At 43.8% G+C, this 14961-nt stretch overlaps 1 protein-coding gene across 5 annotated transcripts in view; it reads right to left on the bottom strand.

Annotated features, from left to right (window-relative positions):
- Positions 1–14961, bottom strand: part of PRICKLE2 (prickle planar cell polarity protein 2) — a 349942-nt gene that overhangs the window by 125140 nt on the left and 209841 nt on the right. The window contains exon 1 of one of the 5 annotated variants that reach the window (XM_059075784.2): positions 2023–2583. The exons of the other annotated variants lie outside the window; for them this stretch is intronic. The gene's annotated coding sequence lies outside the window, so the exon portion shown is untranslated. Of the gene's footprint in view, positions 1–2022; positions 2584–14961 lie in introns of those variants that run through there. 5 annotated transcript variants of the gene reach the window in all.

Raw genomic sequence — 14961 nt, 5'->3', positions numbered from 1 at the left:
AGGGTGCCTGAGCCCCAGCTAATGCTAGACGATTTTCATTCTACCATCCCGACACTTTTAGTTTAGCAAAATACAGTAGCCCGGACAATACATGTTATTCTGTCAACTAAGTCCACAGAGATGAAATAGTGGAAAGTTCCTTTGAGTAGGAATGGTTTGGGACCTTACAGTGACTGAAGATGGCACCTTTGCTGCTGGCTAAACCTCTCTGCACACAAATGGATGAGAGCATATTGCCTTTTCAGTGGACTGTCTTATTTATTTAGCAACGACGCTTAGAATAAAGATGATAAAAACGTAACAATCACAACCACCACCACATTAATAGTTAACCTTTATGGAACATTTATTATGTGGCTAGCACTGTGCTGGGTGCTTTTTGTATGTCATCCCACTGAATCCTTTACACCCTGCCCTATTGGTACTGCTGCCCTTCTCATGATATACACAGGAAACAATACCCAGAAAGGTAGCTCGAAGTATTTTCAGCTCTTCCTGAATCCAGAGTCTGAGCCCTTGATGATAAACATCATCCCCTACTGCCTAACCTCTAAATTCCCGGCTCATTCCTTAAGCTTCCATGAATGCACCTTCCTTCCCATTTTTTTCCCCCTACATTGCATGGTGAACCTTTACAAACCTGCCATTTCAAACAATGCTGTTTTACAATTTCTGGCGGTCCCACGATTGTTTACAGACTGTAATGCCTGATGGAGCCAACATGTTTTAATTTTCACATTAAAGAAAGAATTTCCAAGGGGAAAGAGCATTTGATGGAAAGGCTAAACCTTTACAAGCACTCAAGGAGGCATTACAATCCAAATTTCCAAAATACAGTCATTCCGTTAAAGTTGTGACTTACTCTGGAGCCCAAGGGGACACTCATCCTGACCACTCTGTGAAAGCCATCAGCAGCCAGTAAGCCTTCTGGGAAGCAGGATTAGAGCAGCCAATTCAGCCTCCAGCAAGGAGACCAGGCTGCTTCGTTTAGTTTAAGTCTCACTGAGATGGTTTAAAACACTCCCTGGGAAGAGATATTCAAGCAAAGCAAACTGCAGCCTTGCAAGCTGCAGCTCTGGTACCTGACAGTCCCTGTCTACAGCGTCACAGCACACTGGAGCCCTCCCCTGACTGTGGCCATGGATGCAATGACTAGAAGCAGAACACTCTCGCTGGGGAAATCACATACGTGCCGAAGTTATACAAGAGCCACGCCTGGACCAGTGGACGGCATCACAGCTGGTACAGATCACTTAGCCCAGTATGATTTGGCCAAGCTCGGATTATTTATGGTTCATAAAACTCCCATGAGACCCCAGCATATTCTAAGGCCACATAACAAAAAATAATGGGATTAAAAATCTGTATCTCATCGCTAGACCTCCACGGCAGATTAGTAATGCTGTGATTGGCTTTGGGGAAACCAAGAGCAAGGAGAGCTAACTGTGAACACTTCCAAGAAACCCAATGTAGAGAACGCACTGAGTCATGTGTTTCAGCCAGGCTGTGCAGTCATATTCTGGAGCTCTGTCACCATTTCTAATCTGAAAGCACTGGCGAAAATTCAACCTAAATAATTCCAGCGCCATTTCTTCACCTGGAAGTCTCAGCTAAGTCTTCATTTCCCAGAGCCTCTAATAGTTTCTGACATCCTGAGCCGAAATGCAAGAACACCACCAGGTGTGTGGTTTGTTTTTAAGCCCTCTCCCCTTTTAGTATGATTATTTTCTAAGGATAGCTACACTTCTTTTAGAGAAAAGCTGCTTCTAAAGCACCAAGACGTTAAGTGTTTCTTCAGGACTTCCTAGAGCTGTGAAATGTCACTTTGCAATTGAGCCTTCGAATAAGCATAAAAAGGGAAGAGGTGCCAGAGGGCCATGGAAAACAGCCACCTGCCAAGATAACGGAGGCCCCATATCCTGCCCCCCCCCCCCATGCAAAGCTTCTAGATCTAGCTTTCTCATCCTTCCTAGAAAATACGCTGTTGTTAAACTGGTGAATTAGAATAAATTTCTTACCTACCTCAAGGGAGGGTGAAATTCCCAGTCTGGATGGAAGCTTCTGCCAGACCCTCTGAGCTTGTCAATTGCCCCAGTTCACTTTTCCCCTGGGTCTGGCTTCTAAGAATGCAAGCAGGACTGCAGGCAGCCAAAGCATCTTTTTCTGGAAACCCTTCTCCCAATCTGGACCCTTCCTGAAGCCAGCAGCAGCAGGCTCAAGCCAGGGCTGCTCTGCATTCGCGCACGGAAACAACACTGCTGGATCGAGCCCCTCTTGGAATCCACCAGGCAGGGGGAAAAGTGTGATTTCTTCCCTCCCTTCGGATCCGATCGCCTTCCTGAGAACCCCAGTTTCGTCTTAACTCCCCTTTTCACGACAATCTGCAGGAAGTCACAGACCGATGCTTCAGCGTCACCAACTGATCCTGAGCCAGACCCCGGGGAGACCAGTCAGCTGGTCGCGGAGCCCAAGATACTGAACCAGGAAACGTGCAGCTCCGCCAAAAAATAATAATAACAGTCGGCGGAGCTGCTGGTGGTGCCGAAGTCGCTGTTGCAGTGCTCGCATCCTCCGCATGCTAATGAAGGCGTGACGTCAGCAAGTCAGTCGAGGCATCTGGATGTCCCGTCCCCTCTGCCCAGCGCTGAGATTTATTTACATGTAAATTAGCCTCGCCTTCCAAATCAATAATCCCCAAGCCAGGAAGAGGGGAAGAAAGCCTTTGCTGGGTGCAAAGGTCCTAGTGACACAACCTCCAAAGGGGTACAAAAATACCACATTAGAGAAGAGAGGCTTTAAAGATACATGCCTTTCCCCGCCCCCCCCCCCTTTTCTTTTTACAGGCTGCGCTCTTATGTGCCAGGGATCAGACCTGGGCACAGTTATAAACCTGAGCGCCTGTTTCAGATTATATGCTACACCAACCCAGGCGTGGAATCAGAGCTTCCCCCCACCCTCCTCCAAATGCCTCTACTTTCTTTTTCTTTCTTTTCTCTCTCCAACTTCCATTTCAGGGTATTTGCTGGCTTGGGACTATGTCAACCTTGAATTTTTTTGTACCTCGGAGATAAAACACAAATGATTGCTTTCCTCACGTGCTTGGGTGTTGAATTAGCTGCCTCTGTCAACCCCTGACCCCAGCTCCAAGTGAGCGTGAGAGATGACAAAGCACAAACCTGCCCAGGGGCTTCTGAGGACCCTTGGACCCTTAGAACACACTGCTTCCATCTCTCCATTTTACAGATTAGGAAACTGAGGCTCTGGGTGCAGAAGAGGCTTTTCCAAGGCCACACAGGGATTCCAGCAACGGTGGGCCAGAACTCACATATTTCCTGGACCTCAGTCCATAGCTTTGTTAAAGATCTTTGGGTCTCCAATCTCCATCTTTCTGTACCAACAAAGAGGCCTATCCAAGCAATCAGGAATAAAGAACTCTATAGTACTGGGTAGCCCTGGGTTTGAATCCTGGCTTTGTTGGCTGCTAAAGATGTGACCTTGGACAAGTCACTTTAACACTTGGGGGTCTTCAGTTTCTTCATCTGTACCATCCCTTCATTCAATAAATACTTTCTGAGCACCTAACTCTGTGCCATGAGCTGCTCTGCATACAGGTACAGTGTTTGCTCTGAGCTTTAGTGCAATAAAGTAAAAATAGTGTGTGGAACCGCGGTAAGGACGGATACAATACCAGTAACAGTAAATAATAGTTATTTCTGGCATTTTCGATGAAGTCAGAAAAATTCACTAAGGTTTCCCTTCCACTAGGATAGCCACTGTATCTCTCCTCTGAGTGTTTCTGTGGTCATCTTTTATTGTTCAAAATCAATTGTTCTTTCAATGCTGTCTATGCAGTATGCTGAGCCAGGGGAGAGGCAAGAGCAAGCCAATTCTCTGGACTCTGTGCCTGTGATAAGGAAACACTGTGGGGTCCTCAGGTGGAAGGTGAGTGAAGAGCTGGGGAGGCTGGGAGAGAGGTGTATCCCGTCATGCGCAGAAGTGTCCCCGAGGACAAAGCAGCCAGCACGGCTCCTTGCCCATACTCCCCACTTCCCTACCTGAAGAACCCACCCCATGAGCTCCGCCCTTCCAGCTAGAGCTCCTGAAGCTTCAAATGAATTTCTTTGTTGGATGTGGGGACGTTAAATTACATCCTTTGTTATGCATAATTGTATTAATAATGCTTAATAACTTCTTTCAAACTGCTTCTCTCTGGTTCACCGAAGACCTTTCATGGTAAAAATCATGGGACCCGGAATAACTCTTTACTAACAGAAACTGAATACAAGAGAGTGAGTTATACTCTGCTATAGGCCTCCATCACACGGAACTCAGAGCACGTGGGGAAGCAGATGGTTCCCCCAGACCACAGTATCCTTCAATAAGGAGATTACCAAATATACCAGTTTAGGGCCACCAATGGCCAAGTGAAAGCAGTGACACCCTACTCCGCTGTGGCCATGGACAAGTCACTTCAACTTTCTATGCCCCAGTTTCTTCATCTGAAGATGAGCCTCTCTGATGTACTTATTATCGGTGTGATCATACGAGAAGTATGAGAAGCAATTCACAAGTGACGGACAGGGAAGCAATGAAGAGGAAAGCAGAGCAGAGAGTGAAAAGAGATTCATCTTCACCTGGAGTAGATCTGACACATGACCATCCATTTCAGAAGAGGGGATGATATGACATGGGGTCTGGAATGGAGTACCTGCGGTCAGACCTTGGCTCTGACATTTGCTAACTCTCTGGTTGGGGGCCTGAGGTTCTTATCTATAACAGGAGGGACAATAATAGGGCCTACACTTGCAGGGCTGTTTTGAGGATCAAATGATCCTTATTGTGAAGTCCTTCGCACTGAACTTAGCACACAGCAAATTTTAGCCACTGGTAGTGGAAGTGAGGACCTTTTACTATTCACATTGGCCACAACTAGTTAAGGACTAAAGTTCAAAAGTCAGGAGGAAGTGGGTAAACAGAAGACTGCCAAACCTTCCCCATTCCTAGGGCATGACTCAAAAAGTTCACCTAATGTAGGTGAGCTGCTGACACACTCTTTCTCCATGAAGCAACACAGATACTTTTCAATGGCTATGAAACTGGGAAGCAAGAGAAATGACCAAGAAGCCTCAGGGGTCTCTCCTTCTGAATCTGCACAATAGAGCAAAACAACTGTTTCTGGGAAGCACGGGTCCTTCACCCGTTCATTCATGTAACCATTCACTCATTAAACGAGCTCCTATGTGTCAGTCAGTGTGTTAGCCCTTAGGGACATCATGGTGACCAAGAAAGACATGGGCCCTGCCTAAAAAAGCTTAGAAATGAGAGGGGAAGACAATTACGCAAGCAATTAGACTGTGATGCACATTATGATAGGTGCACGTGCAGAGTTCTTGAAGGTCTGATTGCAGTCAGGAGGGGGATGGTGCAAAATCACTCCGCCAACGTCCTTTTGACAGCATGTGCTCTGTGAGCACAGCTTAGAGGTGGGGGGGGCTGGTGATCTGTGCACCACCCTTGCACAAGATGACTGAACTCACAAAATCCAGGGATCGATAATTCCTTGTGACAATTATTTTCATCCTGGAGAATATTCTATTCCGGATTTTTGGAAAATACGCTATTAGGAATTAGACAAGGTGAGGCAAGAACTACTTTGGAAATTTCAGAGATCTGGTAAATAGGGGCAAAGCTCGCCCTGCTTTTACACAACAGAGTGAAATTGCACATTCATGACAGCAAACTTCTTGGCGGTGGGGGAGGGGAGAACAGGCTATGCCTCTGAGACCTTCAGAACCTTCTACTGATATAGCACAATACGATATTTATATAAATGACCATAACTGCATACAGTATATAGGAAGACAAGATTGGCTGAGGCTGCAGTGATCAGAAATCAGGAAGAGTGTGATGTGAATCACATTGAATGTCAAAAAAAATCGGGGGGGGGGGGGGAGAAAGAAAAAAACAAGGTTATCGGGGGAAGGCCTTACTAAGCATGACACAAAATCCAGAAACTATAAATGAAAAGAGTGCTAAAAGTGCCGAGGTCAAATTTTAGCTGGTAGAGAGGATGCTGCAGACAGGAGGACCGATGTGAGAGAAACGTGTTAGCACAAGTGCAGAATTAACAAAACTCCTCTGCGCAAGCACAAGATGGCAGAGCAGGGCCAACAGGACACTGGCAGGTAATGACAAAGAGGCCGCTTCATACATGTGAGAAAATCAAATCATCTTTCCATTCCAGCCAGCATTAGTCAAAATCTTGTTAGAGGATTATGGGGAAAGGGTAATTGAATCACTGCTGGTTAGCTTACAGAAGAGAAGGGTAAGTGAAGACAAGGACTGTGGCATCCCAAATGAAGGGCTTTAATGAGGACGGTCATAATGAACAGTTTTTTCATCTCCATCTCCATAGGTGTAAAATAAGAAGGAATGGATTTTCAATGAGCTAACGAGGGATTTCACTTGGACCTAAGGAAGACGTTTGAATCCGGAGACGATAAGAAATGACCTGGGTCACTCAGAGCACTGGCAGCATCTTTGTTCTTAGGAGCACTTTACAAAGAAAAAGACAGCGCCAGTCCTGCCTGGTTTAGACTAGCACCTTCTGGCTCTGCTATTGTGAAATCGTAACTACTATATCACCAAAGTTTCAAACCACTTATCTAATAATAAAGGTCTTAAGTTCATTTAAGTTGATTTTATTTTAGAAAAGGGTAAGTATGTGTAATTTATATACACACACACACATATACTGTAAGTATATATTTTACATTATATTTTTAAAGAATATATTCTTTAAAACTTATATTATAAACTTATAAATTATTATATAACTAATAAAACATTATAAAACTTCTTTATATTATGAACTTTTAGTATGTAATGTATATTATATATATTATATATTTTTGAAGAATATATTCTTTAAAACTTTATAGTATGTATGTGTGTGTATATAGACATACATACACACACATATTGATACATAATATAAAGAGAGAGAGAAAGGGAGAGATTGATTTATACAGTTTTAAATAATCTACTCAAGAGTTGTTCTCTGACATTTTGATTTCAAAATCGAACAAGTGGAGCTTCCCTGGTGGCGCAGTGGTTGAGAGTCCGCCTGCCGATGCAGGGGACACGGGTTCGTGTCCCGGTCCGGGAAGATCCCACATGCCGCGGAGCGGCTGGGCCCGTGAGCCATGGCCGCTGGGCCTGCGCGTCCGGAGCCTGTGCTCTTTAACGGGAGAGGCCACAGCAGTGAGAGGCCCGCGTACCGCAAAAAAAAAAAAAAAGAAAAAAAAAAAAGAAAAAAAAATCCAGCAAATGTTTCAAAATGAGGGAGAGGAGGCTGACAAAGAACTGTTATATTAGTTGGGATGGGCTAGGCTATTATGCAGTAGCAATCATAGATCTCAGTGATTTAACACAAAGAAAATTGATTTCTCACTCATGCAAAGTTGGCTGGAGGCCCAGAACCTCTCCAGGCACCTCCATTCCAAGCAGTGACTCAGGGATCTAGTCTGCCTCTTTCTTGTGTATCTGTGTTCTTAACACATAATTTCCAGGTTACAGCAACAGAACAAGAGAGAACTGGAGAGGCTTTTAGGTGCCTCAGCTTACAGGTGAGTGACATCACTTCTGTTGGTCGAACTAGTCCCATGGCCTCACCCAACTGCAAGGGGGCTGGGAACTGTACACCCAGAAATAAGAGGAAAAACAGATCATGAGGAGCCCTGGTCATGCCTACCACAGCCGTCAATTTTTATTTTTGCCATGTAAATTTATTTGTAAAAAATAACACAATGATCTAAACCCATAATGTCTTAAAACAAAGGTATGTTTAACATCAAAGAAATGATAATAGTCCTCAATGAATACTAGAGATCAAAGTTGCATCTGTTTTGCCCCAAAAGGAAGTAAACAAAATATTCTCGATTTTTATTAACTTCCAAGCAACAACATCTAACCCATGCAAGCAGAAAATAAATGAAAACTTGTGAAGCTTCTACGCTGCAGGTAAAGATAAACATGGCACCCGAAGGTGGAGCTGCCTTCATGAGATAGAAATGCTCGAAAGAGATCCTCCCCTCAAGCGATTCTAACCACTTTTCCAATTCAGGCCGACGATAATCTGTCTCCTGCAGCAGGCGGGACATTGTCCTGGAAAGAGCCCACCAAAAAGACCTACACTGAAATCCAGCTCTGTTACCTCCTAGCTGTATGACCTTGCTAATTAAGAGCCCATCACCTTTTCTAAGCCTCAGGGTCTCCATCTATAGAATGGAGACATCTATCTACCAAAGTCTGGGCAGGATTAGATGAGTCACTTTCTATACAGTGCTTTGTAGAGTACCTCGCATGTAACAGGATATACTACAGTAGTATATACTATTACTCCTCACCTGGTTTTCAGAGAAGGGAGCAAGAATGAGAGATGCAACCATAAATGATAAAATTGTTTATGCTAAACTTAAGGATGACCCCCTCACCACAGCACCCCCTTCTTTCACATCCATTTATATAAGATTCGATCATCATAAATGCTTCTCAGACCATGGACACATTTCTCTATCTTGTGAAAAATAACCTGACACCCTTAGGCCTTTCTTTTCTTTTTTTCCACCATCTTAGGAATCAGCCACATTTCATACACTTCAATTATTCTTGATCCCAATAATCTAATGCACAAACTTTTAACATAGCCTTTTAATCCTCTTTTAATTACATTAATTCAAAGGAGAAATACACACAAGCAAGTGTGGGCAAATCAAAATGAAAGACTGCTCCCTTTCCCCAAAAGATTAAAAACTGCATCAATGATTTAAACATGTTTACCACCTCACATTTCCATGAAAATATTGTTAAAGTGACATGATGTGCTAGCAAACATTACTTTTGTTTTAGATAAAGAATGCTGCACTTAATTACAGCAGCTTTTTGTAACTACTAATCTTCATTAAACATCAGAATAAAAAGCTGAATTTTCTCTATTTAAAGGACCAGAAGAACAAGCATGGATTGTACAGGGACGCTCTGGTTTTCCAGCACTTTCTAAATGCAGGCACTCAAGCCCCTGCATGCTTCTTTTGGGAGAGAATGCTGGAAAAAACGGCGGATGCCCTGGAAAAAGACTGAAAAAAAGACTCTGCCTCATAAAATAGCAAACTGGCAACAGAGATCTGCCTCAGGAAAATTATCCTGGAACACAGAGTGTCACAGATGTACCAAATGACATACTATTTTTCTCAAGGACTGGGAAGCACTTATATCCCAGGTGTTTTGCACACTTTATCTCATTTGGTCCTCACCATAATCCCAAACCGTAGCTCTGATTATCCCACACAGATAGATGAGGACAATGAGGTTCAAAGCGGATAAAAGGATGACACAAGGACTCACAGCTGAGATTTGGTCTTGGATCTGATTACCAAGTCCATATTTCTTCCTCGAATTCAAAGGTTCTCAGCCATCCCCACAAAAACGAGGTGTGTCCCAATCAGGGTGCGATATGCTGGAATTATTATTATTATTATTATTATTATTATTATTATTATTTGGTGGTACGCGGGCCTCTCACTGCTGTGGCCTCTCCCGTTGCGGAGCACAGGCTCCGGACGCTCAGGCTCAGCGGCCGTGGCTCACGGGCCCAGCCGCTCCGCGGCACGTGGGATCTTCCCGGACCGGGGCACGAACCCGTGTCCCCTGCGTCGGCAGGCGGGTTCTCAACCACTGCGCCACCAGGGAAGCCCTGGAATTATTATTAAAAACAGAGAAAAAACACAGAAGGTTCCCTGGTCATCCAGATTAGATGGATTCCTTTGTACAAAACTCAGTAGTACTGCTGTCTTAGATGTGTGTCCTTTCCTTTAGAACTTGTGTCCTGCTTCACAGTTTCTACAACCTTGGTTAGCAGTTCTGGTCCATCCATGTTCGGTGTTAATGATTACCTGATTAACATCTCTAACTAGACTGTGCATCTCTGAGGGCAGGGACATGCCTTTTCCGGCTCACCATTGTATTCCAAGCACCTACCAGAGTAGCCGGTGACCTGACAGCTAATGAATATCTGCTGAATGAATAAAAAGTTTGACAGTGATTTTTCTTGCCTAGAATTTCGAGGGAATTCAGGGTTATTCCTGTAAGAACATCTCTCCGCTCATGTGCATTCCAACATGATTGCGTGAGTGGGAAAGGAAAGGATGGAGTAAACCTCTCTGACTTTCTTCATTTCGCTTCCAGGATGTCACATTCTCCTGGTTTACCCTCCTACCCTCTGGCTGTTCTTCCTCATCCCCCTGACAGCTAAACACTGGAATACCTCAGGGCTCAGTCCTGGAACCTCTACTCTTCCCTCTCTACCTTCATTTCTTTGATCCGGTCTAGGGTCTTAAACACCACGTCCATGGCCAGACTTATTCCATGAACTCAAGGCTTTACAGATCCGTCTGCCTATGTCACGTCTACATCTGAAAGTCTTCTCAAATTTAACAAGTCCAGACCTCAGTTCTTAATAGCCAACCCCCCCCCCCCAAATGCGCTCCATCTGCAGCATTGACTCTCTCAGTTAATGGCAACTCCATCTTTCCTGGTTAAGAATAAACACCTCTGAGTCACCCTTCACTCTATTCTTTCTCTTGCCCTTGACATCTAATCCAGAAGTTGGCAAACCACATCCCACCACCAGCCAAATCCAGTCTGCTTCATCTTTTTGCAAATACCATTTGATTGGAACACAATCTTGCCCATTCATTTATTTATCGTCTACAGCTACATCCGTGCTTGGACAGAACTGAGTAGTTACAACAGAGACTGTACGGCCACAGTTACTATCTGACCCCTTACACTGAATATTCTGTGACCCTTGACTAGTCCCGTTGGCTCTCCCATCAAAACATATGCAAAATCTAACATCACTCCATCATCTCCCCTATTCTCACCCTGCTCCAAGCCACCACCATCTTTCTTCTGGATGGAGATGCAAGCCACCACCAAATCTCGCCTCTACTTTTGCCCCCCTTCAGTCTATTGACAAAACTACAACCATAGTGATTCTCTGAAAACAAACATTAGAGCGTGTCACACTTCTGCTCAAAACCCATCAATGCTGCTCATCTCAGAACAAGGCCCTTGAGATCTAGGCCCCCTGATTTCTCTGACGGCATCTCCTGCTACTCTCCACCCTGCTGTCACTCAAACACTGGTCCCCAAACACACCAGGCACACGCCTGCCTTCCGGTCTTTACACTTTCTCTTCCCTCTGCCTGAAGTATTCCTCCTGCAGACAGTAGCCTGGCTCACTCTTATCATTTCAAGTCTTAAAAAAGTCACCTCAGTGAGGGCTCCCCACCCTATCTGAGACTGTCCTCCCTCCTATCTTCCTAATACTGTCAAACCTCTTCCTTACTTTATGTTTCTCCTTAGCACTTAGCAACCTTAACATCAAACTTTTATTGAGATAATTTATAAACCACACAGTTCACCCATCCAATAGGTTTTACTCTACTCATAGAGTTGTACAACCCTTATCAGAATCTAATTTTAGAACACTTTCACTAACCCCCAAAAGAAACCCCTTAGCAAGTAGTAATCGCTGCGCATTTGCCCCACTGTTCTAGCACTAGGCAAACACTAGTCTACCTTCTGTCTCTAGAAATTTATTCTGAACATTTCATATGAATGGAATCATATAATATGTGACCTTATGTAACTGGTTTCTTTCATTTAGTATAATATTTTCAAGGTTCATCCATGTTGCAGCTTAGATGAGAGCTTCATTCCTTTTCCATGGCTGAATAATATTCCACTGTATGGATATACATTTCATTTATCCTTTCATCAACTGATGGACATTTGGGATGTTTCTACGTTTTGACTAGTATCAATAATGCTATCATGAACATTTGTGTCCAAGTTTTTGTGATGTATGTTTTCATTTTTCTTGGGCATATATTTAGGAATGGAATTGCTGGGTCATGTGGTAACTCTGTTTAACACTTTAAGGAACTATCAACGTCTTTGTCAAGACTGCAAAATCTGTCATTAATCCTATTAGGGTTCCCTTATATGCGACTGGTTGTTTTTTCTTACTACTGCTTTCAAGATTTTCTCTTTGCCTTTCAACACTTTTACTATGATGTGTCTCAGTGTGGCTCTCTTTTCATGTATTTGCTCCACATGCGTTAGCTTATTGGATGTATAGACTAATATTTTGCATCAGATTTGGGAAGTTTTCCACCATTACTTCTTCAAATATTTTTTTCTCTTTTCTTTTTCTCCCCCCCCACCACCTCCTTTAGCTGGTCCCATTATGCATGTCAGTGTGCTTAATGGTATCTCACATTTCTCAAAGATTCTGCTTTTTTCCCCCCTCATTCTTTTTTTCTTTTTCTCCCTACTCTTCAGACAGAATAATCTTTTACTGGTTCACCTTCAAGTCTGCAGACTTTCTTCCTCCAGATTAAATCTACTAGTAAATTTTTCATTTCAGTTATTATACTAACTCTAAAATTTCCATTTTTAAATAGTTCTTTAAAAGAATAATTTCTCTTTATTGATATTCTCTATTTGATGAGACACTGTCATCATGCTTTCCTTTAATTCTTTAGATAGTTTCCTACAGTTCTTTGAATATATTTATAATAGCTGCTTCAAAGTCTCTGGTAAATCTGACATTTAGGTGCCCTCACAGACAGTTTCTTTTGCCTACTTGTTTCTCATGTATATGGATCACACTTTGTTTCTCTGCATGACTCATGTGTTTTCGAGAAGTGAACATTTTAGATAATACACTAGCAACTCTGAACACTGACTCCCTCTTTCCCTTTCCCAGGAGTTTGCTGCCGTTTGCTTATTTGCTTCGTGACTGGCTAGTCAAGTTGAGCGCAGTCTGTCTCCCCTGCAGTATGCAGACCCTGATGTTGTTCCTCAGAGGACGTGAGCACAGTCTCCCTGAGCACCCGGCTGCTCTATATTTATCGGATTCACACCCAGCTATCAGCCTCCACTAACTGCTAGCTGATTATTCTACTTACTGTTTTCAACAATACCCTGAAGGATAAACTGCTCCACAGTCTGATCTGACTGAAGTAGGGCTCCTTTGCAGAGGGAGGGTGTTGCCAGTCTTTGAGGCTGTCCTTCCCAGGGGGAAACGATAGCCCTAGACTGAGATCTAGGTGGACATGGAGCCCCACCTTCGTGGCTGCATATTTCCAGAGCAGCATTTCCATCACACTGATCTGTGTTGGGGGGAACAGGGGAGATGAGCGGGTCATGGCTCAAATGCCATACGCTCTCTGTTCTTGCCAAGATTTAATAGATTTTCTTGAATAGCAGTTTCTCCATTTGTTGCATACACTTGGGACAATTTTTCAGAACCATAAACGTGGGCCCATGAGCCATGGCCGCTGAGCCTGCGCGTCCGGAGCCTGTGCTCCGCAACGGGAGAGGCCACAGCAGTGAGAGGCCCGTGTACCGGGAAAAAAAAAAAAAAAAAAAAAACCCATAAATGCTTGTTTTTTTAATAAATAATTTACAGCGGTCAACTGTTTCCCTGGTTAATATAAAGGGTTTGCCATGCTTCTCACACCGCCACTTTGAAGTTAATGTCCAGCACTTAACACTTTTAAATCACTATAAGATTTACTTGTTTATGCTGCTTTATGCTCTGATTCCCTACAGAGCCCTAGAACGTAAGCCCCATGTTGTGCTGAGGGGGGCAGAGTTTTGTCAGTTTCAGTCAGCACCCTAACCTCAAAGCCTGGAACAATGCCTGGCACATAGTAGGTCTTCAATAAATACGGGTTGAATGAATGGAATACCTATGAACAGCAGCCTATCTTACGTATGCCATGGCTGACCATAAGTTGCCATGGCTGATGATTCATTCATGAGACAATTATGGATAACTGCAGTCCTACATTTCCACATAATATTTTTTTGCAATTCCCTCAGAAGCTGATCACAGCCCTGGGAGACTGTCACACCTGTGATTGTTGTCAGGCAGATGATCGATGGAGAAGAAAGAGTGAGAAGTATAGCTATGGCATACATATCCCTCAACCCTCTGTGCTGGATTCCACCTCTGCTCTTTTTCATCTTAAATATTCTTTAACATCTATAAGTAGCTTGCTATAAAGGGCATCTAATTTATCCTGGTTTGAAAAAAAAAGTCCTGCTACAATGCAACGAGTGCTGGAAATGGAATCAGGAAGCCTGTGTCTGGTTCTGGGCTCTGGCTCTTGTGGTCTGTGTGCCACTGGGCAAGTTACTTAAACTCTCTGTTCTTCAGAAGCCTCCTCTGGAAAACATGAATAATGGTGAGAACTGATTGCATTATCTTTTCTTCTCTTATGAGTTCAAACAACCTTTGCAAGGCGTTTTGCACAGTGTCAGACACACCCAGAGCACTCAATAAGTGTTAGGTACTATTACGATTATCTGTAAAACAGAAATCAGAGACCTGCTCAGCCATCACACTGGGGTGATGTGTGAATTTAATGAGAGAGTGGCTAGGAAGGTAGATTGTTCATGTGGATGTGTCATGCAAAATTACCTTCTTGGAGCTCCAGAACTAAGTCTTTCTGACCTGCTGGGTTGAGAAAAAGCCTCACCAGTGTTTGCTTCTGTTCTAACCCATCATGCTATCCTCCAGGCCTGTGCTCCCATTACTCAAGCCCCGGGCTCAATGAGGCCCTGGAGGAGAACTGGAAATCTTGTCTGAAGACCCTCACCTTCCCTCAGGGAGGAAGTTCCTGGTACAAGGCTATCATTTTGAACTCTGTCTTCCAGCCACCATCTTGCTCAACAGAGGACCAGGCGAAGGCAGAGTCCAAACTACAAAAAACATATCGAACTTGAACTTCCCGACGAAACGAGCGGTGGAAGAGGTTTACTTATCCACCATAACCTGCTTCCCTTCAGAGCAGCGGGTAGTGTTTGACCTAACATGAGTCTGAA

This window comes from Kogia breviceps, chromosome 10, assembly GCF_026419965.1.
Source record: "Kogia breviceps isolate mKogBre1 chromosome 10, mKogBre1 haplotype 1, whole genome shotgun sequence".
In the NCBI taxonomy this organism is placed as follows: Eukaryota; Metazoa; Chordata; class Mammalia; order Artiodactyla; family Physeteridae; genus Kogia; species Kogia breviceps.
Note: the sequence above shows the minus strand (reverse complement) of the source record. Positions and strands in the feature narration are given on the sequence as shown.